The sequence below is a fragment of the Zeugodacus cucurbitae genome, chromosome Y (genome assembly GCF_028554725.1).
Source record: "Zeugodacus cucurbitae isolate PBARC_wt_2022May chromosome Y, idZeuCucr1.2, whole genome shotgun sequence".
NCBI lineage: Eukaryota > Metazoa > Arthropoda > Insecta > Diptera > Tephritidae > Zeugodacus > Zeugodacus cucurbitae.
The window spans coordinates 7,534,386-7,556,665 of NC_071673.1; the positions used below are offsets into that span (position 1 = coordinate 7,534,386).

General features: G+C 38.9%; 1 long non-coding RNA gene across 1 annotated transcript; it reads right to left on the reverse strand.

Moving 5' to 3' along the window:
* Nucleotides 1–19,479: 19,479 nt before the first annotated feature.
* LOC128923450 (uncharacterized) lies at nt 19,480–20,531 on the reverse strand. The gene is made up of 3 exons (XR_008472337.1): nt 19,928–20,531; nt 19,686–19,746; nt 19,480–19,619 (listed from the first exon to the last, which is right to left on the reverse strand). It is a non-coding gene; the product is annotated as an uncharacterized LOC128923450 (long non-coding RNA).
* Nucleotides 20,532–22,280: the final 1,749 nt, after the last annotated feature.

Here is a 22,280-nt window from a genome sequence, read left to right on the forward strand (position 1 = left end):
TTTTTTTTTTGAAAATTTCAGAAAATATTCTTTAAATATGTATCTATAAGACAGAAAAAAGTTTAAATGTAAATAATTGTTTACATCGAATATAGTAGGCCAATATTCGAAATTAGTAGGTCTAGTAAAAATAATTCGTTATTTTCAAAGAGATGATTTTCGTCATTTATATCTCGCATTGTGAAAGGCGGCATTGTGAAAGTGACTCGATAGAAATTTTGGAAGCTTGTTTGGCAGGTTCTTTTGCATGCAAATTATAGTCCAGGACAGTACCAAGTAATTATTACGTGCTAAATAAAACCTTCAATTTAATGCAAAATTATTGAATTTCTTTATAGAAAGAATCGCCTAAGGATCGGCCAAATATGGCCGATTAATCGGTCGGTCTCTACTGAGTATATATATTTAGTTAGTTTGTATATTTATAATATTTTGTTCTTCAAGCCGCTGCACAAGCTCCAAACTCAACCCTTAGCGCGTACTTGGGAGGTTTTGAAGTTTTGTACAGCAAGCAGCTGCGAATGGTTCTTACTCGACTCTCTGGCACGCGATTGCGATGCGAAGAAAAAGACTTGCAAGACGATTTTTAGTTTTAGATTAAGATTATCCTAACGGAGTCTTTTTGATACCCCCACTTGGGAACTATTTCCAAAGTTGAGCTTCTAGCAATAAATATAGCCTATTTAACTTGGGAAGAATGTAGCTTTCCAATTCATTACAAACATAAATACAAATCTTTCCGCTTTATAAGAGTAGTATAGATTGCATACCCACTTTTGCAGTTGACGTGGATAACTTTTGTCAAACTATAGATAGCTAATTGGCGTATAATCATTAAGGAGCAAAAATGCAAACATGTTGCACATTCGTTAAAATAAAAAAATAAAATATGTATTGATAGCCATATGATAAAGAAAGTGGTAGATGACAACAGCAGATAGAAATATATATCTAAACTCCGTGAACATCCAACTCCTCTGCACTATAATCGTGACTTAATATCTTTTGGGAATAAGTCAATTATAACCACTCATAAATGTAATTACTTGTCATTGTCCTGTTCGTCGTTCTCATACAAAATTAAGAGAACTTCACGTGATTGTTGAGTAAAAAGTCCATAATTATTTGATATAAATTATATATGTATAGCAAATAATAATATTCTATGCATTCGTATTTAGTGACTAAAACAATTTTAATAATATATTATCACACTTTTTGATATAAATTTACTTGTTTAGACTGAAATCACTACAACGATGGTATATAATTTTGGAGATCTGAATTCCAAAATGATTATATGAATTCTTATCATAGACGGATATGGAAACCACGGGAAGACCCTGATAAAATATATGATACGCTTTTTATTTGAATTCTAATTAATTAAATAGAAGGAGTTGGCAGTCACAATGGTAAGTGAAAGTTACACATAATAATAATAACAATTATTATTAGCTATTTAAGTTTAGGTATAAGTGGAAGACTAGTTTTATATTTCTTCTATAACAGATTACTTTGTATTTAGGATGAGTTGTATAAATCTTTCAAGTAATAGTGAGTGTTGGCGGGTGGCAGAGTTAAACACGGATTTTAAGCGGTTTCGTATTATATTTAATTTCAATTACAATTGTAGTTCAAATACAATATATAAATTTACGCGCTAAAATAATTGTGCTTATTTTAGTCGTATGTACCACTCCGCCAACGAATTAAAAAGGAATGAGACAACGCAAAAGGGCAAGCCAAAGGCGGACTCGAACACACTATGAATAGCGGGACATACATCTACAAGGTCGCGTTTTTGTGTACATTAACAATGTAATAGATCAGCAGTACTGCATTTTAATGTACATATGTAATTTTTAATATATTGACAAAGTTGCATTTTAGTAAATAAAATGCTTTGACTTTTAATTAGATAATTTACATAATTATTTTTTGTTGCGCGCCAACATTCCCCCCTCCGTGAACTTCATGCTCCGAAGTGGGGTTCACCCTTTAAGATCTAGGCGCGCAAGTTTTACTACTGATCGTGTTATCAAGCCGCTGGAAGTTTCCACTACAGCGCTTCTTATCTGTCCGTCACTTCCTTTGATGACATCCAGCACTCTTCCTTTTGTCCAAGTGTTTCGTTTAGTATTTTCATCAACAATTATTACAATGTCTTTGGGAGCGATTGGTTCTGGTGCATTTTCGAACCATTTTGCGCGTCTTGTCAGCCCTGGCAAGTATTCGCGAATCTATCGCCTCCAATATCGATCGGCCAACTCGCAGGACATACGAAATTGTTTATTCAGTAAAGAAGGATGATCCACATCGCGACCGTGCTTTTCTCTTATGTGATTGGCGTTGCAACCGTTTAGCCGGTTATAGCCGAATCGACGATAGTGCGCCACCTGTCTCTCTCCTTCGCAGTTCGGCGCCAGTTGGAGATCCCAAGTGTAACCAGGTCGCTCTCCACCTGGTCCCTCCAACGGAGTGGAGGCCTTCCCCTTCCTCGGCTTCCTCCGGCGGGTACTGCATCGAACACTTTCAGGGCTGGAGTGTTTTCGTCCATTCGGACAACATGACCTAGCCAGCGTAGCCGCTGTCTTTTTATTCGCTGAACTATGTCAATGTCGTCGTATAACTCGTACAGCTCATCGTTCCATCGTCTGCGGTATTCGCCGTTGCCAATGTTCTGAGGACCATAAATCTTGCGCAAAATCTTCCTCTCGAAAACTCCTAGTGTCGTCTCATCTGATGTTGACATCGTCCAAGCTTCTGCACCGTAAAGCAGGACGGGAATGATAAGCGACTTGTAGAACTTGATTTTGGTTCGTCGAGAGAGGACTTTACTGTTCAATTGCCTACTCAGTCCAAAGTAGCACCTGTTGGCAAGAGTTATTCTGCGCTGGATTTCGAGGCTGACATTGTTCGTGTTGTTGATGCTGGTTCCCAGGTATACGAAATTATCTACGACCTCGAAGTTATGACTGTCAACAGTGACATGGGAGCCAAGACGCGAATGCGCCGACTGTTTGTTTGATGACAGGAGATATTTCGTCTTGTCCTCATTCACCTCCAGACCCATTCGCTTCGCCTCCTTATCCATGCGGGAAAAAGCAGAACAAACGGCGCGGTTGTTGTTTCCGATGATATCAATATCATCGGCGTACGCCAGGAGCTGTACACTCTTGTAGAAGATTGTACCTTCTCGGTTTAGCTCTGCAGCTCTTATAATTTTTTCCAGCATCAGGTTAAAGAAGTCGCACGATAGTGAGTCACCTTGTCTGAAACCTCGTTTGGTATCGAACGGCTCGGAGAGGTCCTTCCCAATCATGACGGAGCTTTTGGTGTTGCTCAACGTCAATTTACACAGCCGTATTAGTTTTGCGGGGATACCAAATTCAGACATCGCGGCGTAAAGGCAACTCCTTTTCGTGCTGTCGAAAGCAGCTTTAAAATCGACAAAAAGGTGGTGTGTGTCGATCCTCTTTTCTCGGGTCTTTTCCAAGATTTGGCGCATGGTGAATATCTGGTCAGTTGTCGATTTTCCAGGTCTAAAGCCACACTGATAAGGTCCAATCAGTTTGTTGACGGTGGGCTTTAGTCTTTCACACAATACGCTTGATAGAACCTTGTATGCGATATTTAGGAGGCTGATCCCACGGTAATTGGCGCTGATTGTGGGATCTCCCTTTTTATGGATTGGGCAGAGCACACTGAGATTTCAATCGTCAGGCATGCTTTCTTCCGACCATATTCTGCAAAGAAGCTGATGCATGCACCTTATCAGTTCTTCGCCGCCGTATTTGAATAGTTCTGCCGGTAATCTATCGGCCCCCGCTGCTTTGTTGTTCTTCAAGCGGGTAATTGCTATTCGAATTTCTTCATGGTCGGGTAATGGAACATCTGTTCCATCGTCATCGATTGGGGGATCGGGTTCGCCATCTCCTGGTGTTGTACTCTCACTGCCATTCAGCAGGTCGGAGAAGTGTTCCCTCCATAATCCCAGTATGCCCTGGACATCGGTTACCAGATTACCACCTTGGTCTCTACATGAGGATGCTCCGGTCTTGAAACCTTCGTTAAGTCGCTTCATTTTTTCATAAAATTTTCGAGCATTCCCTCTGTCTGCCAGCTTCTCAAGCTCTTCGTACTCACGCATTTCGGCCTCTTTCTTTTTTTGTCTGCAAATGCGTCTCGCTTCCCTCTTCAGCTCTCGGTATCTATCCCATCCCGCACGTGTTGTGGTCGTTTGCAATGTTGCGAGGTAGGCAGTCTGTTTTCTCTCCGCTGCGAGACGGCACTCCTCATCGTACCAGCTTGTTTTTTGTCGTTGCCGAAAACCAATTGTTTCGGCTGCAGCGGTACGCAGTGAGTTTGAGATGCCGTTCCACAGTTCCCTTATACCGAGATGCTGATGAGTGCTCTCAGAGAGCAGGAGTGCAAGTCGAGTAGAGTATTTCGTGGCTGTCTCTTGCGATTGCAGCTTTTCGACGTCGAACCTTCCTTGTGTTTGTTGACGGGCATTCTTTGCTGCACAGAGGCGGGTGCGTATCTTCGCTGCGACCAGATAATGGTCCGAGTCTATATTTGGTCCTCGGAGCGTACGCACGTCTAAAACACAGGAGACATGTCTTCCGTCTATCACAACGTGATCGATTTGGTTCCGCGTGTTTCGATCAGGAGACAGCCAAGTAGCTTGATGTATTTTCTTATGCTGGAATCTGGTACTACAGACGACCATATTTCGGGCCCCAGCGAAGTCGATCAGCCTCAGGCCGTTTGGCGATGTTTCGTCATGGAGGCTGAATTTTCCGACTGTTGTGCCAAAGACACCTTCTTTACCCACCATGGCGTTAAAATCACCAAGCACGACTTTTACATCGTGGCGGGGGCAGCGCTCATAGGTGCGTTCTAGGCGCTCATAGAAAGCATCTTTGGTCACATCGTCCTTCTCTTCCGTTGGGGCGTGGGCGCAAATCAGCGATATGTTGAAGAACCTCGCTTTGATGCGGATTGTGGCTTTTCTCTTATACCGCTCGAATTTCCGAGAAGAAAATGATTAGGTGTTAAAGCCTCATTGTCATGCGACTCCAGCAGGACATAAGTGAGTCCGCTCATGTTAATGATATTTTCGACGTCGGCTAATGTGGCTCTCAGTACTTCTTCTTTGAGGTCGTCTTTTGGTAATATGTCCATTAATACTGATTTTATCGATCGGACCATACGCTCCCAGGCTCCACCCATATACTTATAGACTTGGGGTGTAAGTCTATTTAACAACTCCAATTCAAAATAAAAGACTTTGTACTCTTTTACGTTATAAATCGTGGTTTTATTCAAAGAGCTGCAAGGAAGAATAAAGTAGTTCTATGTTAGGTAATACTTATCGTCCTGTAGGCTTCTTCCTGTAGTCCTAGATTGTCGTCCTGGATTCCTTCTGGGATTCCACACGTTTTATTTACGAACTCACTAGTTGAAGACAAACTTTGCACAACTGAACTGAACCCCTTGTGATACTTTGCTATGCCTTTTATACATTTAGGATTTGATTATGGTAAGTCTATCGGTAAGGTGTCAAATATCATATCACCAGTTCTTCGGTCTGTGTCCAATTAAAGTATTAGAATTTCTTTGATGTTTGCTTACATTCAAAGAGGTCAATTTCTATTGTTTTGTATACGTATGTCGTTGCCACAATTAGATGTCAAGAGTCTATGTTATGATTTCTAATTGTAATGTATGTACGTCTGTGCATATGTACGTCTCTTATCAACTTGGTGTCGAATTATGCCGCGATGTGTTTATGTCTATAAATTTGGTGTCGATTTGTATTATACGTAAGTATGTACTTATGTTATCGGTTTGGTGTCAATTTAGAATGAGGTCGATTTATAAACAAGTATGTATGTATACTTCTTAGTGTCCAATACTTGTTGTCTGGAATATTGGCTGAATTGCGTTGGCTGTTGTTGTTGGTGATATTGTGCTGATTATTGGTAGTGTGTTATGTGTGGTGCTAGATGTGGTGGCTGAATGTGTAACTATATGCGGTGATGCCGGTGGTATGAAAGTCCACTCGATGTTGGAATATTTTTCTATCAGCGTGTCAGATGTATCTTTTCAATTTCCTCAGCTAGTATACGACTAGCGCCTCTAAAATTTGTGCCATTATCCGACATGATTCGACGTGGAACTCCCCGTCGCGATATAAACAATTTTAGAACTAAGAGAAACGAATTTGTCGATATCTCAATATGTACTGCACGTATAGTCATGCAGGTAAAAACAACTCCCCACCGCTTCTCATGTCTTCTGCTAACCGTCACGTCAAAGGGTGCAACATAATCGACTCCAGTGTAAGCAAAGGGATGAGTGAATGCCGCCAGACGCTCCGCGGGTAACTTTCCCATCTCTGGTGGAGTCGGCGTGGCCCGCCGATTACGACATTGTTGACATTTCCGTGCAACCGCTTGTACCAAAGCTCGTAGACCACTTATACAAAATCGCTGCCTCATCTCATTCACCACTATCTCATTATGGTGGTGATGAAACTTGCGGTGGTAGAAGTCTGTAATCAGTTGAGTCACAGTGTTGTTGCGGGGAAGAATTATCGGTTGTTTAAGATCTGTTGTTACTCCTCTGGCTTCTTCGATCCGGCCCTTTACGCGCAGCAGCCCAAATTTGTCTATAAATGGAGAAAGTTTATAGATTGAGCTTTTCCGACTTTCCAAGCCTTGTCTTAGTTGATCGAATTCCGTGCCGTAGCATTCTTCTTGACATTTACGAAAAAGAAGAAGTTCAGCGCTTGTACAGGTGTCATCGTGAAGAAATGTCTGAGTAATTGGGTTTCTTGCTGTAGTTTTCATAATTAAGCGAAGAAACCGAAGAATGCACATCTGTACAGAGCGCAGTTTTTGCCATTTACTAAATCGTTTAGGATCTGGTTGGGAATCATTAATTTTGTTTGGATCCATTACCTTGTGTTGTATTATTTCTGTTACAGTTTATGGCTCTTTGAATCCGGATGTTGGCCAGAGGGTTTCTGATAAGTTTAGAAACTCAGGCCCCGTGAACCATCTCTCTGAGTTGTTAAATTCAAAATTGTTGTGCCACTTGGTGCCAACATCAGCTACGTTGTCCTTCGTCGAACTGGTTAAATTTTCGGGCGTCTGACCTTATCCAATATAGTACGTCTTTCGAGTCACACCAAAAGATCCGACGGTTAACGTATATGGAGAGCTCCTGTCCAATAAACTTAGCTAGACGAAGTGCTAAAATAGCTGCCATCAACTCATATGAAACCGTTTTCTACATAATTTCGTATGCACGCTCATATGCTCTTGACCTAAGTGGTTTGAGGGTAGGAGTGATACCCACTGAGTCTATAGCGAAATATGCTAGCACTAATTTGTCCATATCATCATATTTGGTGCAGGTGCAAACATGGAGCAAATTTTCGGCTGGTGGATAACTTGATGTGTCTTGACCGTATACTGACCATCCTATTTTGCAACGCGCAGCGATGAGTTCGTCACTTTCAGCTTGTCTTACCTCCACTGGCACACAAATTTTAGCCATATTATCCAGGCCTATTAACAAACGTGCCTTGCAGTTGGTGTATGGCAGGATGGGTAGTGATTTCAGGTGTTTGTGTTCATTTAGGGTGTCCATGCTTAGAGTCTGTTGCGATAATTCGAGGTCGGTGATAGTGCGTATGTTGTGCATACGATAACGCTTAGAGTTTTTCTCTCTGGCGGATATTTCACAACTCAAAATTTTGGAGCTCATCTTTTGCTGTGTGATATCGCCTGTCCATCTCAAGCACAACTCCTCACCAGGACCGTCGAGACCCAGCTGCTCAGACAGCTTACTATCTATCAATGTGCATGACGCCAATTAAAGCAAAGGTTTCCACTGTAGTTTTCGGGCCATACAGAATGACCGGAATATAACGGAAAATGGCTCTCTTAAACTCACGTTGATGAATCAATGTTGTTTTTACCCGACTAGTGCTTGTTGCTGCATTTTGACTATGTAGTTGTGGGTTGTGCCCCATACAACACCCATCTACTCCGCAAACTTGTTGGATGTGCACCGTCTTACCATGTAGGGTTTAAAACATCGGATGCAGAGTCCTTTATCTTTGATTAACTGCCAGCGTTCATTTCGACTCTTTGCTATAAAGTCAGGACAATCGGAAAGATTGTGTTGCTTATCGCACAGAGGACAAGCTGTGGTATGATCAGTTACCTCATCACGCGTTTTTGCTATTTCTCGCGCCTTCGGTATCTCGTCGTGTACGAGAATTCTCTGCCGGTTGCCCTTTCCTCCCACTCTTTTTTCTAAGACAGTGGGTTTTTCGTTTAAAGGTGTTACTTGGCTTGCGCACGATGCGAGCCCAAATAACCAATTATCAAAGGCCACAATATCCACACGAGATGTTGATATTCATCGACGACCCCAGTCTAATCTCATATCCCCTGGGAGTTTCCTCAACAACTCGTTAATTAGCATAGGATCGTTAAGATAGTCACTAAGGCCTAACGCCTGTATTCTGGCTCTATAATTTTGCACAGCCAATGCAAGATCGATCAAGTTATTCAGTCGATCGGTTCTCACTGTTGGCATCTGTTTCAGTTTTTGTTGTAGCGTGTTATGAATAATGTCTGGTCGACCGAAAAGCATACAAAGGATTTCGATGGCTAGATGAACTGTAGACAGCTCCTCGTAGTGACTTTTGTAGTCGAATTAAGTTTTCTTGTTGAGAAAACCCGCAGCGTTCCGTTGACTGCTCGTAGTTTGTTATAAACAGCGACCACTCCTCCAGTCTTCCAGAGAACGGTGGCAGATCTTTGCTTATCGCCTGTCTTGTCGCTATATGTGATGGGCTCAAACTCGCATCAGAATTGTTCCGAACATGTCTCCATGTACTGTCGTTGACGGGCGCATAACCTCCATGTGGTTGCCCGAAACAGTTGCGTGCAGAGACGAGATAGGAGGTAATTGTGCGGTTTGAAAGACCATGCCTCCATAAGTGGACGTATGAACGGAGCTCATCGGTGCGTGGTGGCTCTGACCGAACACGCAGGCAGATGGATGAGTCAATGATGAGCTTATCGGTACGTGTTGGCTCTGACCGAACACGCAGGCAGATGGATGAGTCAACGATGAGCTTATGGGTACGTGTTGGCTCTGATCGAACACGCAGGCTGATGGATGAGCAAACGTTGAGTTCATCTAGGGTCCACCGACAATAGAGGCCATTTTGTCATAAGACCCAGAGTGGTTACGTGCGGTAGGTACGCTCGAATATGCATATGGCTGATTCATGATCAAGCTCACACCTCCGGACCCAAATGGTAGCAATGTATATGACGACGCTTGATATAGACCATGTGACTGATATTGAACAGGTGCGACCACCGAAGTCGCAGCAGCAGTTGTGAAAAAAATAGGAGAACAACTTATTTGCGTCGTATCAATATTTGATATACTTAATCTTGATGACTGCGTCCCAGTTAGAGCGTTACCCACATGTAGCGATGATTCCATATAACTGTCATGTGCACCGGTAAATGGGGGCACGGTCCTATCAATAACGGCACCATCCAGATTCCGTAAGTCAGGCATAACGGGTCAGCAAATGGTACTCCGTACTCCACCAATAATTGTATGCTAATTAATTGGAGGATGGAGTCATATGTAGAAGTTGACGTAAGTGAGGAAAGTTTCTGACTGTCATTCACTTGGGAGTGCCCAGGAACGATTCTTTTACATGTGGCTCAAGCAGCTCACGACTTCCGGTCTTAGACCAAGTATCCTCTTGGTAGCCAACAGACATCCGTTTGGAGGCGTGCTAAAGTGAGAAGGCGAAACCCGCTTATGCGGTTGTGCGTAGGGTTTGGGACCCACCACATAAAAACACCCTCCAATGAAAAGAACAAAACAGCCTCGGATGAGAGACCCCAATTTTGATGACGACCACTGCAAACGTTTAAAGGACTACGATTTAAGGGCATGCACCTGGAATGTCCGGACCCTTAATTGGGAAGGTGCCTCTACCCAGCTGATTGATGTCCTCGTAAGAGTAAAGGCTGACATCACCGCAATCCAAGAAATGCGATGGACGGGACAAGGACGGAAGAAGGTGGGTCCTTGTGACATCTACTACAGCGGCCATATAAAGGAGCGCAAATTCGGTGTGGGATTCGTGGTGGGAGAGAGACTCCGTCGTCGAGTCCTGGCATTCACCCCCGTTGGATGAACGTCTAGCCACAATCCGCATCAAAGCGAGGTTCTTCAACATATCGCTGATTTGCGCCCACGCCCCAATGGAAGAGAAGGACGAAGTGATCAAAGATACCTTCTATGAGCGCCTAGAACGTACCTATGAGCGCAGCCCCCGCCACGATGTCAAAATCGTGCTTGGCGATTTCAACGCTAGGGTGGGTAAAGAAGGTGTCTTTGGCACAACAGTCGGAAAATTCAGGCTCCATGACGAAACATCACCAAACGGTCTGAGGCTGATCGACTTCGCCGGGGCCCGAAATATGGTCGTCTGTAGAACTAGATTCCAGCATAAGAAAATCCATTAAGCTACTTGGCTGTCCCCGGATCGAATGACTCGCAACCAGATCGATTATGTTGTGATAGATGGACGACATGTCTCCAGTGTTTCTGATGTGCGTACGCTTCGTGGTCCCAACATCGACTCAGACCACTATCTTGTAGCAGCTTAAATACGCACTCGCCTCTGTGTAGAAAAGCGCACACGTCAACAAACACAAAGAAGGTTCGACATCGAGAAGCAGCAATCACAACCGACAGCCGAACGATTTTCTACTCGACTTGCACTCCTGCTCTCTGAGAGCACTCATCAGCATCTCGGTATAAGGGAGCTGTGGGACGGCATATCATACTCCTTACGTACAGGTGCAACCGAAACCATTGGTTTTCGGAAAAGCCAAAAAAACAGCTTTAGACCTGGAAAATCAAAGACAGACCAGATATTCACCATGCGCCAAATTTTGGAGAAGACCCATGAAAATAGGATCGACACACATCACCTTTTCGTCGATTTTAAAGCTGCTTTTGACAGCACAGCAAAGAGTTGCCTTTATGCCGCGATGTCTGAATTTGGTATCCCCGCAAAACTAATACAGCTGTGTAAGTTGACGTTGAGCAACACCAAAAGCTCCGTCAGAATCGAAAAGGAGCTCTCCGAGCCGTTCGATACCAGACGAGGTTTCAGACAAGGTGACTCACTATCGTGCGACTTCTTTAACTTGATGCTGGAGAAAATTATAGGAGCTGCAGAGCTAAACAGAGAAGGTACAATCTTCTATAAGAGTGTACAGCTACTGGCGTACGCCGATGATATCGATATCATCGGAAACAACACCCGCGCCGTTAGTTCTGCTTTTTAAAGACTGGATAAGGAAGCGAAGCGTATGGGTCTGGTGGTGAACGAGGACAAGACGAAATATCTCCTGTCATCAAACAAACAGTCGGCGCATTCGCGTCTTGGCTCCCACGTCACTGTTGACAGTCATAACTTTGAAGTTGTAGATAATTTCGTCTACCTGGGAACCAGCATTAACAGCAATAACAATGTCAGCCTGGAAATCCAACGCAGAATCACTCTTGCCAATAGGTGCTACTATGGACTAAGTAGGCAATTGAAAAGTAAAGTCCTCTCTCGACGAACAAAAACCAAACTCTACAAGTCTCTCACCATTCCCGTCCTACTTTACGGTGCAGAAGCGTGGACGATGTCAACATCCGATGAGCACTAGGAGTTTTCGAGAAAAAGGTTTTGCGGAAGATTTATGGTCCCTTAAGAATTGGCAACGGCGAATACCGCAGACGATGGAACGATGAGCTGTATGTGTTATTCGCCGACATAGACATAGTCCAGCGAATAAAAAAACAGCGGCTACGCTAGCTAGGTAATTTTGTTCGAATGGATGAAAGTACTCCAGCTCTGAAAGTATTCGAAGCAGTCCCCGCTGGTGGAAGCAGAGGAAGAGGGAGACCTCCACTCCGATGGAAGGACCAGGTGGAGAGAGACCTGGCTTCGCCTGGTATAACCAATTGGCGCCAAACTGCCAGAAGTAGGGATACGTGGCGCGCTGTTTTGGACTCGGCTATAACCGCGTAAGCGGTGTCTACGCCAGTCAAGAAGAAGAAGAAATAATTTGAAGCGTAAATTTCCACCATTTCAGAACAATTATTCCAGAATTGTTCACACTTGTTTTATACACAATTATTTTATAATTGTGCACAATTATTTTAGAATGTTGGCGGGTGGCAGAGTTAAACACGGATTTTAAGCGGTTTCGTATTATATTTAATTTCAGTTACAATTTTAGTTCAAATACAATATATAAATTTACACGCTAAAATAATTGTACTTCTTGTAGTCGTATGTACCACTCCGCCAACGAATTAAAAAGGAATGAGACAACGCAAAAGGGCAAGCCAAAGGCGGACTCGAACGCACTATGAATAGCGGGACATACATCTACAAGGTCACGTTTTTGTGTACATTAACAATGTAATAAATCAGCAGTGCTGCATTTTAATGTACATATGTAATTTTTAATATATTGACAAAGTTGCATTTTAGTAAATAAAATGCTTTGACTTTTAATTAGATAATTTACATAATTATTATTCTAAATTTATATATATATTCTAAATTTTCTTCAAATCATTCACCTAATAAAATTAAAACTACCATAAAAGGATATAGTCTTAAAAATATATTAGTACCCTCACCAATATTGGCGATAAAATAAGTTCTAGAAGAAAACTTGATAAAATAATGAATAAATAAAGATAAACTAATTAATATACCTGTGTTAGCACCACCAAATAAAACCAGTTAGCCTCTTGGTCTCAAAAAAATTACCAATCATGAAATAGAAAACTTTGTAACAAATAAACAATTTTTCCTACCGGTATGTAGACTCTACGTTACTAATTACCCAAATAGGAAGGCGCATGGTGGAGCAGACCTAGCTACATCCCAATTACAGCAATAGCACATAGATTTCTAAGTGGTGGTGATTAAAATACAAATCATAGCAATTGAGGATCATGTCTAATTAATCCTAAAATCGGCAATTGTTCTCCATGGTTATGAGTATAATATCAGCGGCTTCACACAAACTTAAGCCGTCCATAATAATTGTATATAAGTTGTAGGTGTAGATACAGTGATTCCCGCTTAAGTGCCTATACAGTACTATTAATATCATATTGATATATTAAATAAATGTGACCACATACCGTAAATTTTAGAATATACATAATATGTATGTATGTATGTGCATATGTGGCGCATCATATACATATTTATGTTTATTGTTTGTTCAAGGCACTTAATCGGGATTCTTAAAAGTGTTCCATATTTAGCACAGAACTTAAGAGGGGATTGCTGTATATATATATAGAATTTTAATAATGTATTATATGAGTTTCTGATATAAATTTTCTTGTTTAGACTGAAATCCCGACGATGATGGTATATAGTTATGGATATTTGAATTCTAAAATGATTATATGGATTCTTATCACAGACGGATTCGGCAACCACGGTAAGACCTGTATACAGTGGAACCTCTCTAACTAGAATCACCATAATCCACACAAAATTTCATCATTTTTTAGTTTCTTGATCTATTAAAAGCATAAAATATCAGTTTGATTCATATTTGCCTGAACCAAATCTTCCCCACGATGATAATATTAAGTCTAGTATAAAGAACTTCATAATTTTTGTTCTAAATTTATTATTACATTATTTAGAATGATCCGATTTACACACAGTTTTGTTTAACAACTTGTTGAGGTTTTGAAGATAACTTTATAATGTTACTCTTATAGAAATTCTTGTGCTATTGGCAAAAAAACTGGATGTCTTATTTTAAGTTTCTCTTGAGACAAATTTTCCTAATTAACAACCTCCCAACAAAGCTTTCTTTCTGTCCTTAAAGAAAAAAAGCTATTACACAATTAATTTTTTATATTTATATATTACTAGCAGACCCGGCGAACTTCGTACCGCCTTAGCGTAAATTTGGTGCACTACTTTATTTTGTATAGCTGACCTATCTTATGTATGCGTACCTATTCAATTTGAACTGGAATCTATAATATCCTCCATATAAAAATAAATACTTATTACAAATTGTTTGTATGGGAGATTAGAAAGGTGTGAATTTTAGGCCTTTTTTTCTCTCCGTAAGAAACATCCTCAAACCCCCTGGAATACACACAAAAAAGAATCAGCCAAATCGGTCCAGCCGGTTTCATGCTATGTCGTGACAATGGAAAACGGGTTTAATTTTTCGTTTTTGTGGCTAAGGTATACATTAAATTTGTAAATTTTTCAATGCAGAGAAAAAATTCTTACGCATAGAGACGAAAACGTTATACCTTCTTCAAAGTCGAGGTTGATTTATGTTAAGCAGCATGATAACAACTCACACTTCTTTTAATTGCAAGTGAGTGGGGATAATCCAGCAATTTTAAATAGTCTGTGAGATAATTGAATACGTCATCCTGGTTTGTAGCTGTGTCAACTCTCCTGAAATTCTAAATTGTCACATTAAGATCGAAGAGATTCTTGTTTTTTTACCACCAATATAGGTCATTCAAGCAGTCATTTCCGGAAAAACACGATGAATAAGCTTCTTCTTTGAGGCAATGAAGTGACAGAAATATGTTGGAAATGTTATTAATCCATTGAGGTGTCAACTGGGACCCTACCATTTCCAACTGCTTCTACAATCGCAATTTGATATTGTTGCAAAATTAGTGGTATGTTAGTTGTTTATTGGCGAATCTTTATGTGTCGCCATAAAGTAGATGATTTTAATCATGCGATTATCCAGGAATAATTGGAAGAGTCTGGCGTAAATCACCTGCCAACAGAATCATGGCTGCACCAAAAAAGTTTTGGTTGTCGCGTAAATCTTTTGAAGTCCTTCGCAGTGCCTCCAGCGACTTCATGAATATCTGGAAAATCTTCGCTATAGCGCTACTTTTGACGATTTTGCAGACTGGTGTTTCTTCGATTTGCAATTTAGGAATAATTTCAAGGCCGAATGTGACGTTGGTTTGCCTACTAACAGTTGCCAAGTTGCCCCGTTAACATTAGTGGTGAAAATGAGAGAAATTGGTTCAGGAATTACATCAGCCCTCATATACTTTATATGATGATTTTATATTAGACTTTATGCCGAATATATGGGTCCAATTGTGTGTTTTCTTAAAAAAAATTAATGTTCGGTTGCACTTAGCCTTTCCTTATTTGTTACAAATTGTTTAGGGCTATCGACACAACCTTATACAGTTAAACACTGACAAAAATATTTCAACAAAGCAACAATGACAACCTTCAAAATGTTATTATTTTTTGTTTTCTTTTTTCATATTTTTGTTGTCAATTCAAATAAAATGCTCTTTTTATTATCTTCCTCGCAATTTTTCCATATTTACTTAATTTCTAAACCTTTCCTGCCCTTCCCCGAATATTTCAAGACTTCAATTAGCCAGATCGATTTGGCCGTTCTCGACTTTTTGCGAGACTAACGAACAGCAATTCATTTTTATATTTATAGATTAGAAATTGTTTGTATGAGAATTTAAAAAAGTGTGGATTTTAGACTTTTTCAGGACCTTATACTTCAAGGAATATTGCAAAAAAAGAATTAGCGAAATCGGTTCAGCTGTTCTCGAGATATGCGCTTAGCAACACATTTTGCGATTCATTTTTAATTAATTTTTCTTAAATGCGTTTTTTAATACTTCACTGTTTAATTTTTTATAATTTATAATTTTCTAACATACAAACCTTCTCCTAACAATAAAGAATTCATAAAACCAAGAATCATCGGATTTGGTGCAATCGTTCGAAAGTTATGGGCGTACATACATTTCGAAGATCCATTTTTATTTATATAGAGGAAGAAGATAGATGTGTTTTGTTAGAAAAAAGTACAAAGACAATAAGAAAAGCAATTCAAGCAACGGTGCGTTGCTGCAAAATAAGTAACTGTAAAACAGAGTAAATATAATTGACACTGTATTTACATATCTACATACATGCATACATACGGCAATTTATGCGAGCATTTGATTGTGCTGTTTAGCGTTATTTCACTTGTTCTGTGATCATTTATATATGCAAACTTTTTTGCTTTGTACTTTACTTCAATAAGTTATGTAGTAAAAGATGCGAGAGATGGAAGAGAGAGAGTGCATACATATGTATGTATGTACTTTACTTCATTACGTTATGCTGGAAAAGATGTGCAGAGATGGAAGAGAGAGAGAGTGCGTGCCGCAAACGATAAAGGGCACACGCACACACACAAAGCGCGCTTCGCTGTAGACTGCGTTTGGTGAACGAAAAACCTTATGCTTGCAATATTTTTGATTTTTCAAAAACTTCAACCCGAAAGAAAAAGGATTTGATTTCGGAAAATTAAAAAAATAAGTATGCCACTCGCGAGCCTAGAGCAAATGCTTTATTTAAAAAAAAAAAAATTATAAAAAGCGCTTCAGAAATTTAGGAGATTAGCCGTTCCAAACATTTTTCATATAAGCGATTTTATATAATTAGTATAGATATAGACTAGCAAATACCCGGCGTACTTTGTTACGCCGCAAAAACTGAAACGATGAGGGTATTGGAAAGAATTTAATGTAGTTTAAAATGCTAATAAAAGAATACCTTTATTCGTACATGTAAGCACACATACATGAGTATAATGTGTAACTTACATATGTTAGACTTACAAATTTTTACTACCCATATTTGAATTAATTGCAAACACTTTTAAATTCATTCACGTTATAAATAATTTGTTTATTAAATTCTTTTTTACAGAAAAATTAAAAATAGATAACAAAAAGGTAACAATTCAAAACTCTTACATAAAATAAATAGGATTGTATAGAGTAAATATTAATTCAAGATATGAAATAAGGTATACTATAATTGATGTATTTTGGAACAATAACCAAAAAGGTTATATTTTAATTATTAAAAACTTCATATTTGCGGGGAACCAATTCGTGACAGAGCCACATATAATTGACCGTGAGAAAATACTTCGTTTTGAAGATCTATGCCAACAGTATTAAATGTGCCCTTGGGACTTATTAATGGTAATCGTAAAATATGTCTTAACGGGGAACTGTACTATTTTGAAACTAAATAGAAGATCTGTAGGTATTATTGGTATCCGAGGGATCATTGTGCTTTCGCCTGCTGCAGGGCGGGTTAAAATGTTTGCTTGAATGATATTAGGCATCAAGTGCGTTATCTTCAGTCGAGTGCCATTACATAAATTGGGAGGCTTAAGATTTCGTAGAAGGATTATTGGCGTACCAATTTTAAGTTCTAGTTGAAGTGGAGGTAGTCCCGAGGGATTAAGAGAGTTAAGAAACTCCGTTGGATAGTGAACAACGTCTCCTTCATCTATCACTGTGTCAAAAGAATTGTAAATTTTATATTCTGATAATATTCTTTGACAAACGGCTTTGTTAATTTCGTCTGCAGCGGAATTCGTCGAAGTAATTAAAGCTCGCTCATATAACCACTTAGAGTCCTTGTGGTGCAAATTAATAATATCTGGATACACGGTATCAACAAGTTGGTCAACTGTTCTAAAACAGGTTCCTGCAATATCTGGCATTATTACATAACCATCTTTGGTGACAGATTTGCAACCGTTACCTATTTTAAGTAGGAACTCTGCAAACCAATTCGATGGTCCAGCCCCACAAAGATTTATTCGCATATTGGCAGTCAATTTTAATTTTTGTACATGAGACCACAATTCCGATTTCTTTATACACGCGTTAACAATATCTGCTCTTGAACCACCGGTAGAGTTTGTCTAAAGTCTCATGTGAATACGAATGTAACTCCACCCATTGCCGCATGCGAAGATCTTAAATCTTTAAGAGTTATATCGACCGCATCGATATGTCCGCAAATCAATTCAAGAAATTCTTCGAGCAAATAATGTGTATGTTAGAAGTTTCAAGACATCTATAGACCGTATGCCCACTAATTCGAATAATTATAAGGTTGTAATCCATCCGGACAATTACAATCCTGTCTATAGTTAAACGCTGATTTGGAAGCAATCGCCCCTTGTCTATTCTGCATCATTTGCAACCTTGCATTCCCTACGCGATTTGCACTCTCATCGACCGTCTCATTTCGTCTTAGCTGAATTTGCCGTCTATTTGTTGCAGATCTAAATAATTGAGATTTTTCTTTTGGCATGTCTGAAAGCTTTTATTGTAAAAACCATATATTTATTATTAACCAAATTAGTTTCGCTTAAATCTAATCTTTACCTTTTGATTTAAAGACAATAAATTTCCAATTTTACTCTACCCTTTGCATAATACGATCATAAATACAATAAAATTAGAAGAAACCAGCAAGTTTTTTGCAGACACACATGATAACCACATTACATCTTAATATTTGATTTTATTGGTTTTTGGATGTTCCTTACGGAGAGCGTTCTGTTTTTATTTTCAATGTGCTTTGTTACAAAAAAGTACAAAGACAATAAGAAAAACAATTCAAGCAACGGTGCGTTGCTGCAAAATATGTAACTGTAAAACAGAGTAAATATAGTTGATGTCTATATACATGCATACATACGGCAATTTATGCGAGCATTTGATGGTGCTGTTTAGCGTTATTTCACTTGTTCTGCGATCATTTCTATATGCAAACTTTTTTGCTTTGTACTTTACTTCAATAAGTTATGTAGTAAAAGATGCGAGAGATGGAAGAGAGAGAGTGCATACATATGTATGTACTTTACTTCATTACGTTATGCTGGAAAAGATGTGCAGAGCAGAGAACGGCTTCCGTTGAGCGCAAAAATGTTCATGCACAAACAATACCCGAACTATCAGCCCATTCGGCTCAAGCGCTCAAAATGGCATTCGTGAATATATTCGCTACTGAGCTAAATTCAGCTCAATTGCTCGTTTGCTTGCTGAGTTTATTCACGCTCGTGTTGTAACAGCTCTACTCAGGCGTTCGCTCATTCGGCTCAACAATGATCGTGTTGAATGAAAACAAGCACACAAAAGAGCAAACTCAACGTCTATGAGCAAACTCAACGGGTCCCGCCAGTTCGGCTCACCAGTGAAACACTAGTGAGTTCACTACCTACCGGTAACCACCACTGGTTACCCCCCATAATACCAGCAATGCAATTCACTCATGAATTTAACACGGCGATGTCATTGACGGTAACCAGTTAACACTACTCACTAGTGATTTCATCACCTATACTTCGCTAGTTACTTCACCACATAGCGCTGAATATATTTCATTAGTTACCTCACTACATATATTCGGTTATAATTCACTACCTTTTTCATTACCTACCTTTATTTCAGTGGATACCATAAATAAATAAGAAACACAATATATTAAATGGCAATAAATTTAAAATATTAATTTTTATTATAATTTTTTGTTTACAATTTTTATTTACCATTTGTATTGTACTCTTGAAAAGCGTCGGCCAATGAGATTATTTACCCATCCTATTAGTTTGGAAAGATTTTATCTGAAAAAAGAAGATTGTTATTAAACATTTGTGTTTATTAAAAATTAATTAAATTGCATAACTTACTCCACGCTGTTCTCCACTTCCTAATGAGAATCTCAATATGATTGTCATTTTTGACCTCTAACTATAAAGAAGTATATATATTTAAATCGTATTAATGAATTCACATATGTATAATATAGTATGAATATATATTATATTCACTAAGTTGTAATATTTTTTTTTTGCGCTTGCAAGCACTCTCAACTTAAACATGTACATAGTTATATGCATTGAGTTTTGTGCCAGAATGATTTAATTCTTACCTCGCAAAGACTTATTTCCTTTCCTACTGCTGCCACGCTTCTCGTCATTTTCACTTTTTTGTTATTTTTGTTATCACAATTTATCCTTTTTTGTTTCTTAATTCTTTATTCACTTTTTTAATAATGAATATGTATATTAAAAAATCAAAACACACAACCGCGACGCGAAGTCAATTGAATAAATCACAAGACTGTTTGGTCGAAAAACTAAAGTTCCAAATTACATAGAAACCGCCGTTTTCTTATTTTTTTAATACAGTGAATCATGGTTTCAATGACCGATATGTAGTCAAAAACAATAATGTCCAATAATTATTCGCAACTTGTACATACTGTACCGGTTGCTCTGCCGTTATTATTCTGCGTTATTTTTGCTAAGATCTCTCAAATGTGCATTCCCACCCTTATTTGTCGCTGATATTTTACTGAGAGTACTTATTGAGAACAACGTACTCTAGATCGCGCTCTCTTCTCTCCCAATCTCGCTTATGTACTATTGCTTCTCTGCATTACCTTGTTGTCGTGAATTCTCTAGTTACTTGTAATATAAGAATTCACTAGTGCAATTCACAAATTCATACCGGCCGTACTGCAGGGGTATGAGCAAACTCAACACATGTGAATAAACTCACTGTGCTTGAATAAATGCGCAACCAGCAGCGCTACTGGTTTTGTAAAATCCGTTGGCACACACACATGCATATATACATATATATACGTACATATATAATTGTATATGTATACCAAAGAACTGCAAAACTCAATTTTTCCTTGAATCAGCTCATACGCAAAAGTTTCTATTCACTTCCAATCACTGAGCGAAAGTGAGCTAAAAATTTCGTGAAGTGAGCGAACGTGAGCTAAAAATTTCGTGAAGTGAGCAAACGTGAGCAAAGCATTTCGGACCGAAGGCTCACATTGTACGCGAATGAGCGGTGCGGCGACATGAGCTGATTTTTGCTCAACGCTGTGTTTCGCTCAGTGATTGGAATTGATTAGAAACTTTTGCGTATGAGCTGATTCAAGGAAAAAGTGAGTTTTGCAGTTCTCTGGTGCAGAGATGGAAGAGAGAGAGAGTGCGTGCCGCAAACGATAAAGGGCACACGCACACACACAAAGCGCGCTTCGCTGTAGACTGCGTTTGGTGAACGAAAAACCTTATGCTTGCAATATTTTTGATTTTTCAAAAACTTCAACCCGAAAGAAAAAGGATTTGATTTCGGAAAATTAAAAAAATAAGTATGCCACTCGCGAGCCTAGAGCAAATGCTTTATTTAAAAAAAAAAATTATAAAAAGCGCTTCAGAAATTTAGGAGATTAGCCGTTCCAAACATTTTTCATATAAGCGATTTTATATAATTAGTATAGATATAGACTAGCAAATACCCGGCGTACTTTGTTACGCCGCAAAAACTGAAACGATGAGGGTTTTGGAAAGAATTTAATGTAGTTTAAAATGCAAATAAAAGAATACCTTTATTCGTACATGTAATCACACATACATGAGTATAATGTGTAACTTACATATGTTAGACTTACAAATATTTACTACCCATATTTGAATTAATTGCAAACACTTTTAAATTCATTCACGTTATAAATAATTTGTTTATTAAATTCTTTTTTACAGAAAAATTAAAAATAGATAACAAAAAGGTAACAATTCAAAACTCTTACATAAAATAAATAGGATTGTATAGAGTAAATATTAATTCAAGATATGAAATAAGGTATACTATAATTGATGTATTTTGGAACAATAACCAAAAAGGTTATATTTTAATTATTAAAAACTTCATATTTGCGGGGAACCAATTCGTGACAGAGCCACATATAATTGACCGTGAGAAAATACTTCGTTTCGAAGATCTATGCCAACAGTATTAAATGTGCCCTTGGGACTTATTAATGGTAATCGTAAAATATGTCTTAACGGGGAACTGTACTATTTTGAAACTAAATAGAAGATCTGTAGGTATTATTGGTATCCGAGGGATCATTGTGCTTTCGCCTGCTGCAGGGCGGGTTAAAATGTTTGCTTGAATGATATTAGGCATCAAGTGCGTTATCTTCAGTCGAGTGCCATTACATAAATTGGGAGGCTTAAGATTTCGTAGAAGGATTATTGGCGTACCAATTTTAAGTTCTAGTTGAAGTGGAGGTAGTCCCGAGGGATTAAGAGAGTTAAGAAACTCCGTTGGATAGTGAACAACGTCTCCTTCATCTATCACTGTGTCAAAAGAATTGTAAATTTTATATTCTGATAATATTCTTTGACAAACGGCTTTGTTAATTTCGTCTGCAGCGGAATTCGTCGAAGTAATTAAAGCTCGCTCATATAACCACTTAGAGT